Genomic DNA, 20864 nt, shown 5'->3' with positions numbered 1-20864 from the left:
ATAAAGCAACGAGAATACTTTTTGTACGCAAAAACAAACAAAAATAGCGACTTTATTCAACTTTTCATTTCATTCTCTCTGGGCCTCGGATCTTTCACGTAGTGTTTAAGCGCAGCGCGTCTGGTCATGTGTGATACGTGGTGACGTAGACTCTCAGATTTAATCAAAAATATCTTAATTTGTGTTCCGAAGATGAACGAATGTCAAGTCAAGTCATCTTCATTTATATAGCGCTTTTAACAATGTAGATTGTTTCAAAGCAGCTTTACAGAGATAAGCGTATAATTTAAGGTAACAGAGATTGTTTTGGCTTTATAGCGGAGTTAAGTTATTTTCCATCTAAAGTTAGTTTTGATTGAGTTGCTTCCGTCGCAACGATCATTTGTTATTAAATTAGGGGCCGCTAAGACGACACCATTCTCTCTACACAGACTTTAAACGCAAACCTGTGAGAAACGCTGATGGCGGTCACATGCGCATTTAGAATGGGTTCTATAGTTATGTGCGTTTGAATATACGCAGGTTTGGAATTCCCTACAAGCCAAGCCTAAACAAAGTACTTGTCTTTCCTTATAAATTTTGATAAAGAATTTTATTTTATTTTGTTGCTTTGGGGTAGGAACGCGAAACGAATTTTCCCGACAACGCCTTATTTGTATAGTGGTAGTGGGATCCTCCATAGGGAGAGACTAGTTGGCACTTCAGCACTGCGTTGTCATCGGTCCAGGCGAAGGTCCTTCATCAGATCTGGATACGGCCCGGATCCGGCAGGCTGCAGGAAAACCTTGGGATAAACACAGACACTAAAATTAGCGTAGATGCCATTCTTCTCATGATGTAACGAGTACATCAGGATTTATGGGAAGTGTTCCCGGTTCCGGCTGACCTAATCTATGCAGCCTAACATTGAATTATAGAAGTCTATAATGTATTAAGTGAATGCTAGGTCAAAGAGATGTGTCTTTAATCTGGCTTTGAACTGACAGAGTGTGTCTGCTTTCCGGACAATGGTAGGAAGGCTGTTCCAGAGTTTTGGTGCTAAATAGAAAAAGGATCTACCGCCAACAGTCGACTTTGATATTCTAGGTATTAGTAACTGGCTGGAATTTTGAGATCGCAATAGACGTAAAGGACTATAATGCGTTAAGAGCTCGCTCAAGTACTGCGGAGCTAAACCATTTAGTGCTTTGTAAGTAATCAGCAATATTTTAAAATATATGCGATGTTTAATAGGGAGCCAGTGCAGTTTTAACAGAACTGGGCTAATATGGTCATACTTCCTGGTTCTGGTAAGAACTCGAGCTGCTGCGTTTTGAACCAGCTGTAGTTTGTTTATTAAGCGTGCAGGGCAACCACCCAGTAGAGCATTACAATAATCTAGCCTTGAGGTCATGAACGCATGAACTAACTGTTCCGCATTTGTCAATGAAAGCATATGGCGTAATTTAGATATATTTTTAAGATGGAAAAATGCAGTTTTACAGATACTAGACACGTGACTTTCAAATGAAAGATTGGTATCAAAGAGCACACCCAGGTTTCTAACTGACGACGAAGACTTAACAGAGCAGCCATCAAGTGTTAGACTGTATTCTAGGTTATTACGTGAGGAAGTTTTTTGTCCAATAATTAGAAACTCTGTTTTTTCAGAATTTAGAAGTAGGAAATTACGAGTCATCCAATTTTTTATGTCAGCTATGCATTCCGTTAATTTTGTGAATTGGTAAGTTTCGTTAGGTTTTGAAGAAATATAGAGCTGAGTATCGTCAGCATAACAGTGAAAGCTAATTCCATGTTTCCTAATGATATCTCCTAATGGTAGCATGTACAGAGTGAACAGCAACGGTCCTAGTACTGAGCCTTGTGGTACGCCATACTGAACTTGTGATCGATAAGACATCTCTTCATTTACTGCTACAAACTGATAACGGTCAGATAAGTATGATTTAAACCAGTGATTCTCAACTGGTGGGCCGCGGCCCTCTGGTGGGCCTCGGAGCGTCATCTGGTGGGCCGTGTAGGCCAGTGGTTCTCAACCTCTCCTGCAGGGACCCCCTGACAGGCCATGTTTCTGTTTTAACCCTGAAATGGCACACCTGATTCAGTTAATTAAAGGCTTAATGAGTAGTTGACTAATTGATTAATTGACTAATTCCTACTCTTCCTACTCTAATAACTACTCATTAATTGAATCAGGTGTGCCATTTCAGGGTTAAAACAGAAACATGGCCTGTCAGGGGGTCCCTGCAGGAGAGGTTGAGAACCACTGGTGTAGGCAGTGGTAGACTACCCCCAAAATAATTTTTATTTATTTTTTAATTTACAAATCTTGTTATTTTCTAATTATCTAATTGTTCTTATGAATTTATATGATCAAAAACACTCAAGTCAAGTCAAAATGCATTATCTAAAAGCAAATTTAGGTTTAAATATCACAACACCAATCATGTCAGATTGAACGTTTGTTCGATCAGACGCAGTAACATTACGTTACTGTTATATTGTTAATCGTTTTCTGAAAAGAAAAGCAGATGTGGGAGACAGACCTGTGCAGGGAAAAGCTTCGAAGTGTGTTGTGAGAAAATACGACGCTGAATACATTAAATTTGGTCGCGCTATGATAGTAGTCGCACACGGACGAGAAGCGCAGCACGCGCTGCGTCTACAACTCGAGGTATCGAACACGCGCACTTTCTAAGTTTATGGCCATCAATATTGTTATGTTTAATGACATTACGAAATTAAGATAATGTCTGTACTATGTTATGATTGCAATTCAATTTTCAATTACAATTAAATACAATCGTTGCTGAGTCTGCAGTCTGAACACTTTACCTCAGGATGTACATTAACTGAATTAATTGAGAATCTCACCTGAAAATCCGGTCATTTTCATCCACGCAGCTGATTTCTGTAAATTTGAATATAAAACTAAATGTATCTTGCAGCACAGGGTGAAGTCAGTATAGGCTACATTAATGACGCTTTGATACAAATGTAATGTTGTAAATTTAATATAAAACTATGTAAATGGCGCTCTGTGGCGCGACAGGTTTTTGAACAGAATCTTGAGCCATAGCTGGCGCTGCGGAGAGACGCCGCCGGTGTGTGTACACTCATAGAAAATAATGTGTTTGAATTTTAAAGACGTGCCGCTGCGCTTCTCGTCAGTGGTGTAGTCTACGTGATACGCAGGTATACGCCGTATACCCACTAGAAAAGGCCAAGGATTTGCGTATACCCACTTAAAAAAAGCGTGAGGATACGTATCAACTTCGTTTTGTGTCAGAACTTTCACACTTTCATTCATAAATTCATCCCATCTGTGTTTGCGAAGCGACGGATCGAATCGCGGAATCCAGTCACAAATGGAACGTGCTATAATGCAGAACGTCACGGAATTTGGCTATTTTTGAATGAATAAATCAAAAGTAGCTGCTGTACAATGAATAAAATCTCGATATGGACTAGTGTCTATGAATATTAAAGCTAAAAGAGACTGCAATTGTTCTACGCGTCTCTGGGAATGAGCGCTCAGTGTGTGCTCCACTATACGCACACACACACACACACACACACACACACACACACGGAAGCACGCGTGACTCACGCTCGTGGTGTTTTCAGCGTTTCACTGTATTGAGACATGATGTAAGCTACACATGTGCATTTCATCGCAGAGCTGCTATTAGAGTCACTTGATGAGAATTTCACCATTTCATTTGATAAAACTATCGCCATTCATTCGTTTCATATACACATAGAAACTGAAACTTGTTATATTAGAGTATACTCACTACAAAAAACTAGACTACACAACTGCTTCTCGTCCAGTGCGACCCCCTTAAGCCGAAGGCGCATGTGGAGAAATGTTGTGGATTCAGGTGTTGAATGTGGAGAAATGTTGTCATATGAGGCGCTAAAACCATCAAAGCTGCAGAGACATTTGAACAAAACTGGGCTGTTTAATATTGTTTTAAACAGTAAAGTTCATATCACTAACTGTATTTGATAAATTACACTTACAGTATAGGCCAGCACTTCTCAAAGTCCGGACTCCGGTCCGGATCCGGACCCGGAGGGAATTCAATCCGGACCCGCCTCTGTTTCATATTTCAACAGTTGTGTGTAGCCTAAGGGATTAAAAGTCTGGATTTCCTACTTTGATAAACGTATGTCAAAATCATTTGTTTAGTGTTTTATGTCTTTTTGGAGATGGTCCGAAATTAAAGCGAAGGCGAGATATTTAAAGTTTTCCTCCGTGATTCAGTTGCCATGACATCCAGTGAGTGTACTTTTGACGTAATCGGGCGCGAGCCGCGCAACGCGACACTTCACCGCAGTAAGCGTTTGAATGGGTGTGGAGGATGTAATTGTCCAGGAAAAGAAAAGTTGACGAAGAAAATAGAGTTTTCAAAGATGATTGGACAGAGAGGTATGCGTTCATTTCGCCACAATCCAGCACGAAGCCATTCTCAGCAATGAATGCTGTAAAGAACTCACACCGCAGCAGCTTGGCTAATGAACGTTTAGGCCAGTGTCTCCGTCTAGCAACCACACCTTTTGTGCCACGGTTTCGGCAGCTGATGGGAGACAGACAGTGCCATTTCTCACATTAGACTGCTCTGTATTTTGCACCATGTTACTTTTGTGGTGTTTTGTTAAGAAAAATCCAGACACTTAAATTAATTGTTTTGCCACTTTTGCACTTGTTATTCATGTATTTTGAATAAAAAGGCACCTTATTTTTTTCATAAAATAAATGTTGATTTGTTATACATGTTTATTAAAAACGAGTTTTGTAATTACCAATAGTTCCGGATCTTTGTCATTGATGAAAATTCAGATTTGGACCTTTGAATGTAGACTTTGAGAACCCCTGGTATAGGCTATGCAAATTGGCGTGAATGAACTTTGTTGAACATTTCGTATCTATACCACGAATGTTATTCTCCTGCCATTTATACGGCAAACATTTTTTTGGCATGCATATGATACGCAGTTTTCGCGTGTATATGATACGCACTGTATGGCGTGTAATACGCACGCACTCCCCACCCCTAATCCTACGCATATGCACACAAAAAACATTTTTGGCGTATAAATGGCACGAGAAATAACATTCGTTTTATAGAGATCGTGTTGCAGCGAATAGAGAGAATCCCCTCTTGTGTGTCTGACCTGTTGTTACATGTATGTTAGCCTGTTATTGTTACAGGAATGGTTACTGAGTAAACCTGCAAAGTCTTTTTGATACAAGGACAGTTTTCATCTATATAGCTGACTCTGCTACAGTGGCATAACAGATTAACAGCAGAGTATATCATTGTACTTTTAGAATTTTCTGTTATTCTGTGTTCATACTATCATATGTGGAAAGGTGGTCCTCAGAATGTTTTTAAACACTCATTGGTGGGCCATGAGTTGCAAAAGGTTGAGAACCCCTGATTTAAACCATGCTAGTGCATTTCCCGTAATGCCAACATAATGTTCTAATATGTTCTAATCTATCTAAAAGAACGTTGTGGTCAATGGTGTCAAACGCAGCACTAAGATCGAGTAACACTAATAGCGAGACACAACCACGATCGGATGATAAGAGCAAATCATTTGTGACTCTAATGAGAGCAGTCTCAGTACTATGGTACGGTCTAAATCCTGACTGGAAATCCTCACAGATATAATTTCTTTCAAGAAAGGAACACAGTTGTGAAGATACTGCTTTTTCTAATATCTTTGACAGAAAAGGTAGATTAGAGATCGGTCTGTAATTGACTAATTCTGTAGGATCAAGTTGCGTTTTTTTAACAAGCGGTTTAATTAAAGTTTAAACCGCTTAAAGTTTTTCGGTACGTATCCTAGAGACAAAGATGAATTAATGATATTAAGAAGAGGATCTATGACCTCTGGAAGCATCTCTTTCAGTAGCTTAGTCGGTATAGGGTCTAACATACATGTTGTAGATTTAGTTGATTTAACGAGTTTAGTAAATTCTTCCTCTCCTATAGTAACGAACGAATCAAATTTTTCCTCAGGGAGAGGACAATTTCCTACAATGCACTGCCTGATGCGATACTGTAGTAGACGGTTGCATAGTTATAATTTTGTCCCTGATATTATCAATCTTATAAGTGAAGAAGTTCATAAAGTCATTACTGCTGTGTTGCTTGGAAACTTCTGTGTTTGAAGCTTTATTTTTCGATAGTTTAGCCACTGTTTCAAATAAATACCTAGGATTATGTTTATTTTCTTCTAATAGGGTTGAAAAATAAGCAGATCTAGCAGCTTTTAAAGCCTCTCTGTAAGCAATCGAGCTCTCCTTCCATGAAATGCGAAATACCTCTAGTTTTGTTTTCTTCCAGTTGCGCTCCATCTCTCCGGCTGCTCTCTTAAGGGCCCGAGTGTGCTCGCTGTACCACGGCGTTGGACTATTTTCTTTAATCTTCTTTAAACGCAACGGAGCAACTGTGTCTAAAGTGCTGGAAAAGAGAGAGTTAAAAGTTTCTGTTGCAAAATCAAGTTCTTCTAAGCTATCTGGGATGCTGAGATGATGAAACTGATCAGGGATATTATTAATAAAGCGATCTTTAGTAGCAGAAGTGATAGGTCTAACATATTTGAAACACGGAGTTGTCTTTGCAGCCTTGGCTAAATGAAGTTTACACGAGACTAGATAATGATCTGAGATGTCATCGCTCTGCTGCAGAATTTCAACGGCATCAACATCTATTCCATGTGATAATATTAGATCTAGAGTATGATTACGACAGTGAGTAGGTCCTGACCAGTGTTGGGCAAGTTACTTCAAAACTGTAATGCATTATTTATTACTTGTTACTGTCATTTCAAAGTAATTCGTTACATTACAATATTACTGTATTTAAAATGTAAGGCATTACACTACTATTGCATTACTTTTAAGTTACTCTCACCAAAATAACTGCAAATATGGATTTGGCAATCTAAATGTAGCTCATGATGCTCAATTAGCTCATTACACATCCAGTAGAAGGTGATGTGGTATCCGACTGAGCTTGGATTGTGGTTAAAAACAATAAGATATAATAGCCACAGTGATGGCTCATGGTGCAATACAAGGAACAATCATCGCAAGAACAGACAAAATGTCAAAGTCTGGCAAACTCTGATAGAAATACTGCAACTTTAACTTTATTCATAATAACATTAATTGAACTGTATTGTATCGTAATGTCAAAAGATATGACAGGATAGTACAAAATTAGCATTTCTATGCCTTTATTGTTTTACAGCACAAGGCACAGTTTATGCTTCATAAAAAAAGATTAGCCCTAAGAGATATGACTTCATCTCAGAAACGTAACTAAAATTAACATATGGCAAATTGTAGCCTTCAATAAAACTGGCCAGAGATAAAAAAAAAATAAAATAAATAAAAAGACAAAAATGTAAACAGACTGTCACTACCAAATACACAAACAGAGGCAGCATATTGTCAAGCAAGGCCTGTAAAACTGACATATATATATATATAGTGTGTGTGTGGGCTGCTAACCTTCTTGCCTGAAATATCTGTTAAAGCGCATCAGAAGAAGGCGCTGAAAGCGCCCATCACTAAGACGGTTGCGTTTTGGGGTGAGCAAAAGACTACCAAGACTGAAAAGTCTTTCTACTGGTGCACTGGAGGGTGTTGGTGCATTGTAACGGAGTGCGATTTTTTTTATTCTTGGAAACAGATGAAGACTTTCCATCACAGGGGCAGAATTCAAGTAAGATGTTACCTCTGTTTCCACTGACATGAGTGCATCAGCTGAGACATTCACCTGTTCATCAAAAGAGAAAAAGTCCTCCTCACTTGGGGCAACAGCAGTAGGTGGAGGGGGATCAGGCATCAGGGCTGCAGGTTCCTCTGTTAGGGTGCGACACTCCGTTGTAAGGAGGAGAGTGATGTGGTCTCTTCTGGTTTCCTCTTTTACCCAGCGCTGCTTAAACTTGGGCAGTGAGACAGAAGCCAGTAGTGCAGCTTTGGAATCAATTATTGCAGCAAATCTAGTTTTGATTGCTCCCACAATAATGTCAGGCAACCCAGTGGTCATTGGTGATAGACCATTTTTAAGCGCCAAGGTTTTGGCCATAAGAACCTCTAGTGTTGGTTGTAGCGTGCCATAAAAACAAGTCTCCTCTCCCTGTAGAATGTCCAGCGCAACAGTAAAAGGCTTCATAATTGCACAGTATTCCTTAAGAAAGTGGTATTCCCTGTCGTTCATACATTTAATCTGAAACTTTGTGCAGAGATTATTAATGTCAGTGAGAGGCATTTCTGTGATTCTTGCATAGGCATCATAAAATGAGTTCCACCGTGTCACTGTGGGGACAATCAACTTTTTATCACTAACCTCTTCAACGCACTCAGCTGCAACAGTGGAGCGGCTGGACTTTGTCCAAAGCGCAGAACATTTGGCTGTAGCACTACGGTAGACCGCTCTTGATTCTGGATTGGTTGCAAGCCATTTATCCACCTCATTGTTTGCAACTATATTCAGTGTGTGGGCTGCACACCTCTGGTGGGGAGGCAGTACACATAGCCCAACCTGGGCATCTTCATCATCAGCGCTAGTAAGCACACTGTGAAGGTCTGTGAAGTGCACTTCCTCTTCGCCACTGTCCTCCTCCACTTCTTCCTCCTCCTCCTCTTCGGACTCAACATGCTGATACTCCTGAAATGCCTTCACAAAGTTGCTACCATTATCGGTCACACATGCCATGATTTTGTCATGAGTTAGGCCATATTCTGAGAAAATGTCCTCAAGCTCTGTAGCAATTTTATCATAAGTATGGCGACCCCTGAATCTTCTACAAGCAATTGCCGCCTTCCTCCGTTTCAAACTTTCATTGTCGATCCAGTGCACTGTGACCCCAAGGTAGCTTCTGTTATTTGCGCTCCAAAGATCAGCGGTGGTGGACACATGGTTCGGTACTTCAATGGTTTTTGAGTTCCCTTGTCATGACTGCGTATGCTTTATCCACTACAGGACTACAGGAAGTGAAACATTTTGCGCGCAATGCGCGGAAGTTTTTCCTCTGCTGATCTCGCGGTGATTTTGGCGAATTTTGGCGAATGCATTGTAACGCGCGTTACTGACATATGTACCGAGTAAAATATTACATTTTTTCCCCCTGTAATGCCTTACATTACCACGTTACAGCAAAAAGCAATGCATTACAGTAATTAATTACTTTTGTAACGCGTTACTCCCAACACTGGTCCTGACACGTGTTGTCTAACTCCAATTGAATTTACAATGTCTTTAAATGCCAATCCCAATGCATCTTTTTCATTATCGATGTGTATATTAAAATCACCAACAATTAGTACTTTATCTGCAGCCAATACTAACTCTGAAAGAAAGTCTGCAAATTCTTTGATAAAGTCTGTATGGTGCCCTGGTGGCCTGTATACAGTAGCCAGCACAAATCTCAAACGTGATTTATCGTTTACACTATATATTTTTACATTAAGCACCAACACTTCAAAAGAATTATATTTAAAACTTGATTTCTTAGTGGTTTTGAAACTATTACTATAAATTACAGCAACACCACCCCCTTTGCGTTTAAGACGAGGCTCATGTTTATAACAGTAATCTTGCGGGGTGGACTCATTTAAAGTAATGTAATCGTTTGGTTTTAGCCAGGTTTCTGTCAAACACAGCACATCTAGGTTATTATCTGAAATCATATCATTAACAATGAGTGCTTTTGGAGTAAGCGATCGTATATTCAGCAACCCAAGCTTTAGCATTTGCTCATCTGTATTATAGCTGTTTTTTATTTGTTGAACATCAATTAAATTTTTAGTTTTTAATTTTAAATTTCTTAGATGGGTTTAAACGTTTTTTGGATTTCCAAGTTCGGGGAACAGACACAGTCTCTATATGATGATAGCTAGGTGAAAGAGGCTCTATGTGAATGTCTTACGGGGTTGGAACAACATGAGGGTGAGTAATTACTGACAGAATTTTCATTTTTGGGTGAATATCCCTTTAAGCACAATCTTTTCTAGTGCCTTGTGAGCCTGTGACCCACTCTCCAGCCATTCTTTCTCCTGATTTTCTGCCAGACAATCATGCAAGCATTGGCCAAGGTACCATGCGTGTTCATTGCTAACATGATGAAGCACACTGCTCCAGAGTTTCTACAAGAAATAGTTGCAGATTAGATCAGACAGAGTAAAAACAAAACAAGTTTAGATGTTAATGTGTTGTACTTAGTGTTCTCTGATCTAATTGTGGATGAGTGTCAAAAGATTAAATACATACCTCCGAGTCAGCTGTGTGTACAAATTTAATTGCAAATAAATGTATTATGTACACTGCCCATTATTTTTTTTACAAAGTTATTTCTGAATACGAATCTGGAGCCTTTTTCATTATCAAGGTCAGGTTTGTTTAGCCATATGATAAAACTTTTTTTTTAAAAGGCCTCCTCAAAAAAGTTACCAATATTGGAGTAAATCTAAACATCATTTATGTAGTTATTTATACAAATTTGCAGAGGTGGGAGTAAGTCACACATGTACAAGTCACAAGTAAGTCTCAAGTCTTAACCTTCAAGTCTCAAGCAAGTCCAAGTAAATTTTGTGAAAAGCAAGTCAAGTCAAGTCAAGTCACTGCTTTATGTCAAGCAAGTCAAGTCAAGTCGTAGCTTGGGTCACAAGTCACTGGCAAGTCATACAAACGTTTGATGATTTCACTGAATTTATATATTAAAATAAGTTAAAACTACATAAGTTGTGGACTATGGTTTTATTTGCAACATTTTTTTAAATATGCATTTCCACATACAGCTGAGTGGTTAAAAATCTAAAAAATAAAAAATAAATAAAATTTCAAACTACATAGCCTAAAATGTAAATGTAACTGAAATTAGGCCACCATTAAAGCATGAAAAATAAATATGCCTCAAACATTGCAGTAGACCATTCAAATATATTAAACAATTCACAATTCAAGTATAATGGTTCCTATGCCACCAAATGGCATTCTTCAAACTGGCATCCCCTTTATGGAACATGAACACATCCTTAACAAGTTAGATCTTTACTTTTTAACAAAAGAATAACAAGAAAAAAACAGCAATAATTGAATTGACACAAAACTTACACCTGTCAATCAGGTGGATTGACTATTGTACATTATTAATCTGTGTGTGTGAGTGAGTGATTTATTAATATTTGTGAATAATGTGTGTGCCTGTGTATGAGTGAAAGGTGTATTGTTTGCATGTCCATGGTTGTGTTTGACTTTCTCTCTGTGTGTGTGTGAGAGAGAGAGGTGATTTGATTGAGTGTGATTGATTCATTAATATTTGTGAGTGAATGTGTGTGCGTGTGTATGAGTGAAGAGTGTATTGTTTGTTTGCATGTGTGCATGGTTGTGCTTGCAAGTTAGAATTTTTGTTTTGTTTATTTTTGTATGCATGGTTCGGTTCGAAAGTCTGTATGTTTTTTTTTTCTTTGTGCGTAGGTGTCTTTTTACAATCTTTTATGTGCATCCCCAAAAACTATCCAATTATTAGACACTGCTATTAAAGGACAACTCCGGCGCAAAATGAACCTGGAGTGTAATAACACATGGGAACCGAGTCAACCGTTCTCTGGGATTTGTTTTCATGATAATCAAATGTTTTATCTCTAAAAACTGATTAGCTTATAACGCTAGTATATGGGGCATAGAATAAGTAAAAAGAAATCGCTAGTTAATACCACTGTTATTAATTATTATTAAATTACAGTTAAATTTTTTTTATATTTCTTTTAACATTCAAGTCAACCCTGGGATAGCAGACTATATTGGTATCATATAACTAGACAGTACAAAGGGATGTATGCAGGTAAGAAAAACTGGAATATGGCATATTTTAACATATTTTAACACGATTTTAATTTTCAAGGAATTTTGTGTTTTTCGCTGTGTTTTGTATGTAAGGGATTATTCAGATCATAAAAAAAATCATTAATCCAAGGCACTCGAATATTATTAAAAATAGCATACCGGTATATCGAAAGCCTTTATTTCATCATGGCTTTAATATTTTAAAATCAGGTGACAAGTAGCTACTTGCACAACTATGCGCTGCGGCTAGGGATGCACCGATCCACATTTTTTCACTTCCGATCCGATCCCGATACCTGAATTTGGATATCGGCCGATACCGATACTATTCCGATACCAGACCTGTGTTTGCTTTAATATTATTATTATTATCATCATTATTGTTTATTTTATATGATGCTGAAATAAACTTCTCTCAACAGGCAAGTAATGATATGTTATGTACGTAGCCTATGTATGCATGCATGTATGTCCCAAAAGGCAACTTGAGGTAAGTAAGTTATAAGGTCAGAAAAGGAAGTCAGAAAAACAGGAAATCCTGTTAACAGGAAAAATCCCATTCTGAAAACAAATATGCAACTGGGGTTTCAAATTGATTGTCATGTCAATATTTATTACATTCCCAAAATGTCAAATACTTGCATCTTGAAATATAAGAAAAGTGCAAGTGTAAAAATCTTACACACACACTATCTGAAGGGTGATCCTCGCTCCGATGCAGTAAATGCTCGATCAACATCAGCATCGTGCAAACAGACAAGCGGATTTCGCCTCAGACGCGCGTCGATTTCGCTTCAAACTTTTGCTTTTTACGCACGTAAATTTTTCTCTGGACGCGCGAATGGATTCAAAATATTCAAACGTCCAACTAGACGCGGTAGACGCGAATTTGATGCGCTATTCACGTTTGGTGTGAACGCACAGTAACGTGGTGCTTTTTTAAATGTTTGATGGCGTTCGTTGTGTTGTATGACGCGAGGGAGCTTCAAAGGACTCTGAATTACACCTTTGCAAATATAGCATTTTGCTGTCTTGCTCTGCGGTGTTTTCAGTCTGTGTGAAGTATTTCCACACAGCGGACGTAGTTGGCTAGCTGCAAACTGCGGAATGGATTTCCTGAGCGAGGGCGTGTCTCATAACTCTGTGTCTCAATGAGCCGCGCCTCCGTTCAGGAAATCCATTCCACAGTTTGCAGGCAGCTAGCAGACTCGCCGGCGGGAATCACTTTTGGAGTCATTTCAGCAGACGTTAAAGCGAGCGCAGACATGACTCATGGATATCGGAAATCTCCGCAGGTTGGATCGGGAAAATCCGATACATGAATTACGCTGGTATCGGGTCCCGATTCCGATACTGGATCGGATCGGCCCCATCCCTAGCTGCGGCTAATGAGCCTTCGCCAGGGTGTGTGACCAAAGCCCCTTTCACACAGATTCCGGAAAATACACGGATAAAGTGACCCGAGATTTGACTCGGGTTAGTTTGATTTAGGTTCATTCACACTGCCAGTGATTTTCCGGAATCATCAGAGAGTGCGTTCACACACAACCCGTAAAAATCCCGTAAAGACACATGACATCGATGTGACTTGTAATGTCTCAGCAGCGTCTTAAGTTTGCTTATGAGCTGTGATTTCTCTCTCGAGAAACCACGCTTGTGCATTTTTTTCTCTCTGATTCGATCATAAACTTGCTCATTACGTACCGTTTCACAGCTGGCGAACGATCCCGCGCTTCAGCGTCATCACTACAACACTGCATTATTACGGCTTTTGTTCACACAGCGCGCGTTCCTGCTGCGTCACGTGATTGTTGCAGTGCGTTCAAATACAGATATTTATTTTAAAAAAGACAAGTTATTTCGAGTCATTTACCTCAAGTCATGAATATCAAGTCAAAGTCAAGTCAAGTCTTTTATTAATATTTGTCAAGCAAGTCTCAAGTCCTAAAATTTGCGACTTAAGTCTGACTCGAGTCAAGTCATATGACTCGAGTCCCCCATCTCTGCAAATTTGGAATAAAATTTTAAATGTATTACTTACCCGGAAATGCCCATCAGTCTCTGCTGTCTTACAACAGAACCAAAAGTGGTTAACAATGTCTTTGGTCCACTTCAGAAGTATTTTTTGCCCTGACAGCTGTCCTGCCTTAGTATGAAAAAAACCAAACATATTTAGATTATGTTATAAAAATATGTTCACATGTCCAAGTTGAAACTTTAAAAATATAAAAACCCACTGCTGTGATCTTCTTGGCCAGATTCTTCGCACCATGCCACATATCCCATGAGTGAAGTACTCCTGAGTCCTTGCACCTACCAGAGTTAGGATCTTTGAAGCAAAACAAAAACAAGTTATTTTGAAGCTAATATATGCAATAGAAAAAAAACATCCACATCTACTAAACAAAAGATTATATATTTATTCAGTAAATAATAACTACCGTACTTCTCATAAGAGAAGAAATCTGATTGTGAGCATCCGTACATATTTCTGTGAGCTTTATTTCAGTAAGAAGCTTGTCCATGGTCCTTACAAAAGCCTCTCTTTCCATAATTACAGAGTTTCCCTGGGTCTGCCTTTTGTCAATGGTCACAACAGATATGATTTCCTGTGATTCGTTCTCCATTGTGGTGTAGGTGCAGTACTGTGCACAGTGTCCTGGACTGTCCATTCTTCCATCTGCTGTAAAAGTCAAGAACAAAAATGATTTCAAAATGAGAAATGCGATGACAAACTAGAAAAAAGTTAAAGACAGGATAAAATAAAAACCAGATCAAAATCGATTAGAAACATTGTACTTTAAAAAAAAAAAATATATATATATATATATATATATATATAAATATATATATATATATAAAACAACAAATTTAAACTAAATCATGAATTAAGGATATTACACACAAAAATATAGTTTGAAATGAAATTATTTTCAAGAAGCCAGGGGACATACCTAGCACTACAACACTGTCTTTATCCTGCAGCCGTTGGATTGCTGGAGATCTCTTCACTTCCTAAAATTCCTTGATTGTTCCTACCCAGTAGGTGTCTTGTATGTTAAAGAAAAGGTCCTTCCCAACAAATCCCATGTTCATGTATTTGAACAGGTGGGAAACTTTATAGTAGTTATTCCCAGACAGTACATTTGTAGCCATCATGAAGTCCCCTGCCTGGATCCCATATTTAAGTGTGGGCTGTGAGTTCCACTTCCATATTTTGTGTCCATTGGAACATATCTGTAAAATATTAAAACAATATTATAATTAGACAAACTCAAACTCAACTTTTCTGTATAAATTAAAGTTAAATAAATAATGTAGATGTATACGTTGTTGTGGTATGTAGATACTTTTTGACTCACCCATTCAATGATTGTTCCTGTGCCTCTTGTAGTCAGATTTACTTCAAATGGTGCTGAAGCCTGGCAAGCCTGATTTGTCACATTATTTGTGAAATTGCATTTCAAAACAGGCAGCTTTAGACACGTAACCAGCTGTTTCAAGTTCAATTCATACACTATTGATGCCTTCTGTCCAATTACATCATCCTCACACAAGACCTGTAAGCTAGACGGTGACGTGACCAAATCTTCTTCTTGGGGCGGTACATCATTCTCAGTGGAAAGTAGTACAGTTTCTTCCAGGCTGATCATCTCCAATGTTTTGGAGTTTTGGCTTGGGGCTGGGGGCTGGGGGCTTGGGGCTTGGGGCTGGGGGCTTGGGGCTTGGGGCTGGGGGCTTGGGGCTTGGGGCTTGGGGCTGGGGGCTGGGGGCTGGGGGCTTGGGGCTGGGGGCGGGGCTTTAACGTTTCAAAGCCGCGATGTACAGAAAATCACACAAAGCTATAGAAGAAAATGTATAAAAACATTTTGGATCAATAAAACTAAGAAATAACATAAATAACTCCAGAAAAGCCACACTGCAGACAGGATTTGCATTCCACATGCAAATCAAATTAAATCGGCTAAATTACCTGTGCGAGCAGGCCAGCCTACAGCACAACATCGATGCACCGAAAAAAATAAACAATTAATTTACTAAATTAAATTAGAACAGAATATACCTTTCTAATAAATAAAAATACAAAACGAAATAAATCAGAATCAAGTCACAAGATCAGCAAATGTGTGCAAAATGCCTAAAGTGCAGAGGAATACTGTATTCAAAACACAAGCCACAAATATTTAGATTAGATAACCCTGACAGATTAATAAATAAAATAAAAATAAAGAAATTATTAAAATAATGATAGTAGCCAGAATGTTCAACTTTGTCTTTTTAACTGCAGAAACAACAATAAATGCTAAACTGGAGGCAGTCTTTTTAGCTAAAAATGTTCACAGCATCCAAAAATCAAATTAGAACCGGCTGAAAAGTTTTGAAATCACTTCCCAGCTAACAATTTAACGTTCTGGGAACGTTCTGGGAACGTTAGTTTTTGGTTCCCAGAACGTTCCCAAGAACGTTCCCTATTGGTTAGCCAGGAAAGTTTTCTTTACGTTAATAGAACGTTCCCTATAGGTTAGGGGAACGTTCCCGGAACGTTGCCGAAAGGTTCCCAGAACGTTCCCGAAAGGTTCCCGCAAGGTTCTCGTAACGTTCCCGGAAGGTTAGGGGAACGTTCCCGGAACGTTGCCGAAAGGTTCCCAGAACGTTCCCGGAAGGTTCTCGGAACGTTCTCCTAACGTCTACACATCCTGATATGCCTGTACACAAATTATAGGTCTACAAACATATTCTACATTGTTTATTGTTCAAACACTTAAGAATCCTATGAATATATTATTACAATAAATTGAATTTACAGAAACTATCATTAATAAGTAAATCAATCAGTTTGTATTAAATAAATAAATCAGCACACAATCCATGTTTTTGTTGATTCATTGTTTAATTATCAACCTAAAATAAGTCATTAAAAACAGCGTTAGCAAAATGTATTCAGGAACAGTAATTTACATTTAATATTTCAAACATGAAAATATTTCAATAAATAAAACTGCACAAACATTTTAATTAAAACTATCTTTTGCAAACTGTAGCCTATAACTTTGGCTAAAAAGTTGAAAAAGTATTTATTTATATACAATATACATGAATGTGCCAATCTTCACACCGCTCAAAACATTTAAACTCCCAACACCATCTGCAAATTTAACAAGAAAATAAAAAGACAACGTGTTACATGGACACACAATCCCATGCCAAAATTCAAGCCCTGTAATGGCATTAATATTCATCTGGAGCAAATGAAAAGAGTGAGGTGGGATTGTGTGTCACAAGCTGTAGGAGATATGAGAGCACGAGCGCTGCTGGTATCATGTATTTATTCAGATATTTCAGCATCAATGTGTATAGAAAAATTTATATATTTCAAAACACTACATTGCATTTATTTATATTGCACTATTTATTATTTCAGACTACAAATCAAAAAAGGAATGTTTTATATAGGGGTAAGGATACCCATTAAGCCTCTCTCTCTGAAGTCAAATAAAAAACAGAGAAAATAATATTTAAGTCTAGTGAACTCTGACCTGCGAATTCACTCTACCTTTCATGTATAAGTCTCACCTCCAATGAAGAGTTTGAAAACCTGTAACTGCTGTGTTGTTTATGAGAAAGAAAGTGAAAAAAAGTTTGAAACTGCTATCATTTTTTTTTTTTAATCTCTGTGACTTTACACCTACAAATTCCACTGTCACAGGTGCTCAGTTTTGCTATAATGAAACCCTCACAGAACATGGTAATAATCAGCCATCCATGCAAAAGCAAAGGTCGGTGTAGTTTACAGGTGCATCTGTCCAGGCCAACGTCTGATGCCTTGATGCCTTCCGCTGGAACCTGAAATAAAAAAAATAGTACAGTTCAAAATCTATCATACATACATCTCATCTGGTATCACAAATTATCATTCCAGGTTCACTTTAAGATATGCTCAATATTAGTGCTGCATGATATTGAAAAATTTAGAGTTTATTTAGAGATATCAGCCGTATGGTTTAGTGCATGCGCTAATGGCTCCAGGTTTGTATCTGGTAAATTACCCCACTAATAATGCCCAGAATGGCACCAAACTACTACAGTAGTACAAATAGGTTCTGTACTCATTAAACGAGGCATTGGAAAGTTTGTAAGTACATCAGGAGTTTATTTAAATAACACTTGCCTGACGGCGAATGCTACTGCTGATGTTGACGTCACTTTATGAGTACAGAACCTATTTGTACTACTCATTTTCCCCGACATAGAGCAGACCGGCACACAACAAAAACTGCTGTTCGGATGTTCCCTTTTCTGATATTTTAGCCTTCGTGACATTTTAATTAAAACAGAAGTAAGAATTTTAGTGTAATAAGCAGAAATTAACAGTAAACTCAGAGATCACCTACCGCTGCAGATGTGTACGGAAGTGAAAAGCGGAAATGCTTAGACCTCTTTCCGGTTAAACCGCTGGGCGCTCCGCATAACCCCTATTGGGGGGATTTTGTAGAGGAGTGAACCTGCATAGAAAATTACAATAGATAACATGCATAGATAAATACAATAGAAGAAAAACACAGTTGAAATAAGCAGTGCATTATGTTTTTCAGTTAAATCTAACTTATCAGGTACAGAAATTGATTTATCAAAATGTAAAATAAGTCTTCAGTGTAAAAATAAAATAACTATAAAATTAATGTATCTTTGCTAAAGCTACAAGTCATTTTCTCTTTTGATGTTTGATCACCATTGGCGACACAAACAGCTGCGGGTACGTTAGGCTGCTGTCCCTTTAAGACGAATGCGCAGAACTAATATAAATGACACGCATCCGTTTTCTTTCTGTTTAAAACACAAGACAAGAGGAAACTCGCCATTTTGACTTCATTTTGCGTGCACGTGTCTGTAAAAAAAAAGTGAAAGAACTGAATTCGGCTAAACTCACCTTCTTCATCTACTGACTGTGGATGGCATCAAGGTCTTGTCCTGAAGAATCACAGGGCCAAACAATAGGGATTTTATCTCATCTGGTAACAAGAGCAAAGCCATAACTTTAAGAACTCTACTGATATATTTACCCCCTGATATTGCATTGGGGATATCAATTCAAACATTTTTAAAGGCTAAGAGTATGAGCCACAGCTGCCCAAGATATCAAGGGGTTGCAAATTAGTCATGGCTATAAACCTGTATGCATGGCATCTACTTTGTATTTTTTATAAAGCAATGTTCCATGCATTTGTCCCTGTCAAATAAACATTAAATAAATAAATCTGTGAAAAATAACTGCCTAAAGTTGTCGACCCCCTGAACAGCATTTAAAAGTACAAAGAATTTCAGTATTGATCAATAAAAAAAATACATAAATACCTTTGAGTTGGACAGTATGGTGTCAGTCTCATTGGCCAACATAATTCAAAACAGACCTAAAGAAATAAAATAAAATATAGTAATCATCAGGATATCATGTTATCATAATAGTTAAATGAATTATTATAACTATGACCATTATAATATTGTATTAGTCGCCTATTATTTAGCTGATTATTTAGCTTACAGGCTTCTCAAGGACAATCTCACTGAAAAATTTATTTTAAAATGTGAGACTTATTTCAAAAGCATAAATCCTACAGACCCCAAATCTTTGAACAGCAGTGCACTGCATGTTTGAGGTGGTTTTGCTTACTAGTCAGATATGGTTCATAGAGATTTTCTTGGACAGGGAGTGCAGCAGGCCATCACAGCATGATGATCTAGGAACATAACATGCTGTTTGTCACAGAGCCAAAAATATTACATGTGATAGGTTTATTACAAGGAACCAAGCTAGAACAGAGGTGAAATGCATAAAAGATAAATATATACAAATCTTAAGATAATATATTGTGAAATAAATGCATATGGAATTATCATCATGATTAAACAATAACTCACCCCTTGTTGTAGAGTTTTATTTTTTCTCTCGCTATTCTGAAATCACATTTTAGCAATATTGGTAAGTGACGTCACTGATTAAGTTAACAATACAGTGCATTCTTTTAGGTTAGCCTAAATAAATTAGCTTACTTCCCATTGACAAATTACCAGCAAAACTATCAAAAACTGTTATCTACACTAAATATGTGTTCAAGTCAAGTCAAGTCAACTTTATTTATATAGCGCTTTTCACAATACAGATTGTATCAAAGCAGCTTCACAGCATGATTAATTCATTAAATTAAGTAAATTAAGTAACGTTATCCCCAACTGAGCAAGCCAAAGGCAACAAAAACTCAAAAACCCAAACTTTCATAAATAAGACCTCAACTTAACGTAGCTAACTTAGGCCTAACGTTGTCTTTTGAAAACGGTTAGCTAGCGTAGATGCTAACGGACTTTTTCAAAGACATAAAACCATTTTTTTTAAATAAATATTTAACAGAAGCATGTCAATTACACGTAAGAAATGTGTCAGGGGCGTTTGTGTGTATTATTTGATAGATTTTGTTGTCTAAACTTACCTGAAAGCAGTGAAACCAACAGCGAGAGACGGGAGGTTTGTTGTTTGTCAGCTGTCGATGACGTTTCCATCTGCTCTTGCGCAGCGCACGTGCTCCAGTGTTTGATCACGCGCATGCGCATTAAAACACTTCAAAGTCACGCAGCATTTACAGACCTGCAAACTCCTCAGACTAAAAAAGGTGACAGTGTCGCGGGGGGGGGGGGGGGGGGGGGGGGGGGTGTGTGGATGATGGCATAATAATAATAATAATTAATCTGCATACCCTAGTTTTGCACTGATGTAAAAAGACTGACAGTGACACAATAAGACCTCATGTTAGCAAAATGTTTTAATCTTTTAACTCTTAAAAAAAAAAAAAAAAACCTCTACAAAAAAACATGTATGTTCTTTAATGTTTGATTATAATTTTACGGTCTTCACATAGGGATGGGAATTGATAAGATTTTATCAATAATAATGCCACTGACGATTCTGATTATCGATCCAATTCTTTATCGATTCTCTTA

At 37.9% G+C, this 20864-nt stretch overlaps 1 long non-coding RNA gene across 1 annotated transcript; it reads right to left on the bottom strand.

Moving 5' to 3' along the window:
- Nucleotides 1-16753: 16753 nt before the first annotated feature.
- Nucleotides 16754-20431, bottom strand: LOC311289466. The gene is made up of 7 exons (XR_014627125.1): nucleotides 20357-20431; nucleotides 19791-19826; nucleotides 19543-19609; nucleotides 19227-19282; nucleotides 18802-18883; nucleotides 18266-18376; nucleotides 16754-17717 (listed from the first exon to the last, which is right to left on the bottom strand). It is a non-coding gene; the product is annotated as an uncharacterized lncRNA (long non-coding RNA).
- Nucleotides 20432-20864: the final 433 nt, after the last annotated feature.

The sequence above is a fragment of the Rutilus rutilus genome, assembly GCF_951802725.1.
Source record: "Rutilus rutilus genome assembly, chromosome: 4".
NCBI lineage: Eukaryota > Metazoa > Chordata > Actinopteri > Cypriniformes > Leuciscidae > Rutilus > Rutilus rutilus.
This window is presented reverse-complemented; position numbering and strand designations above follow the sequence as displayed.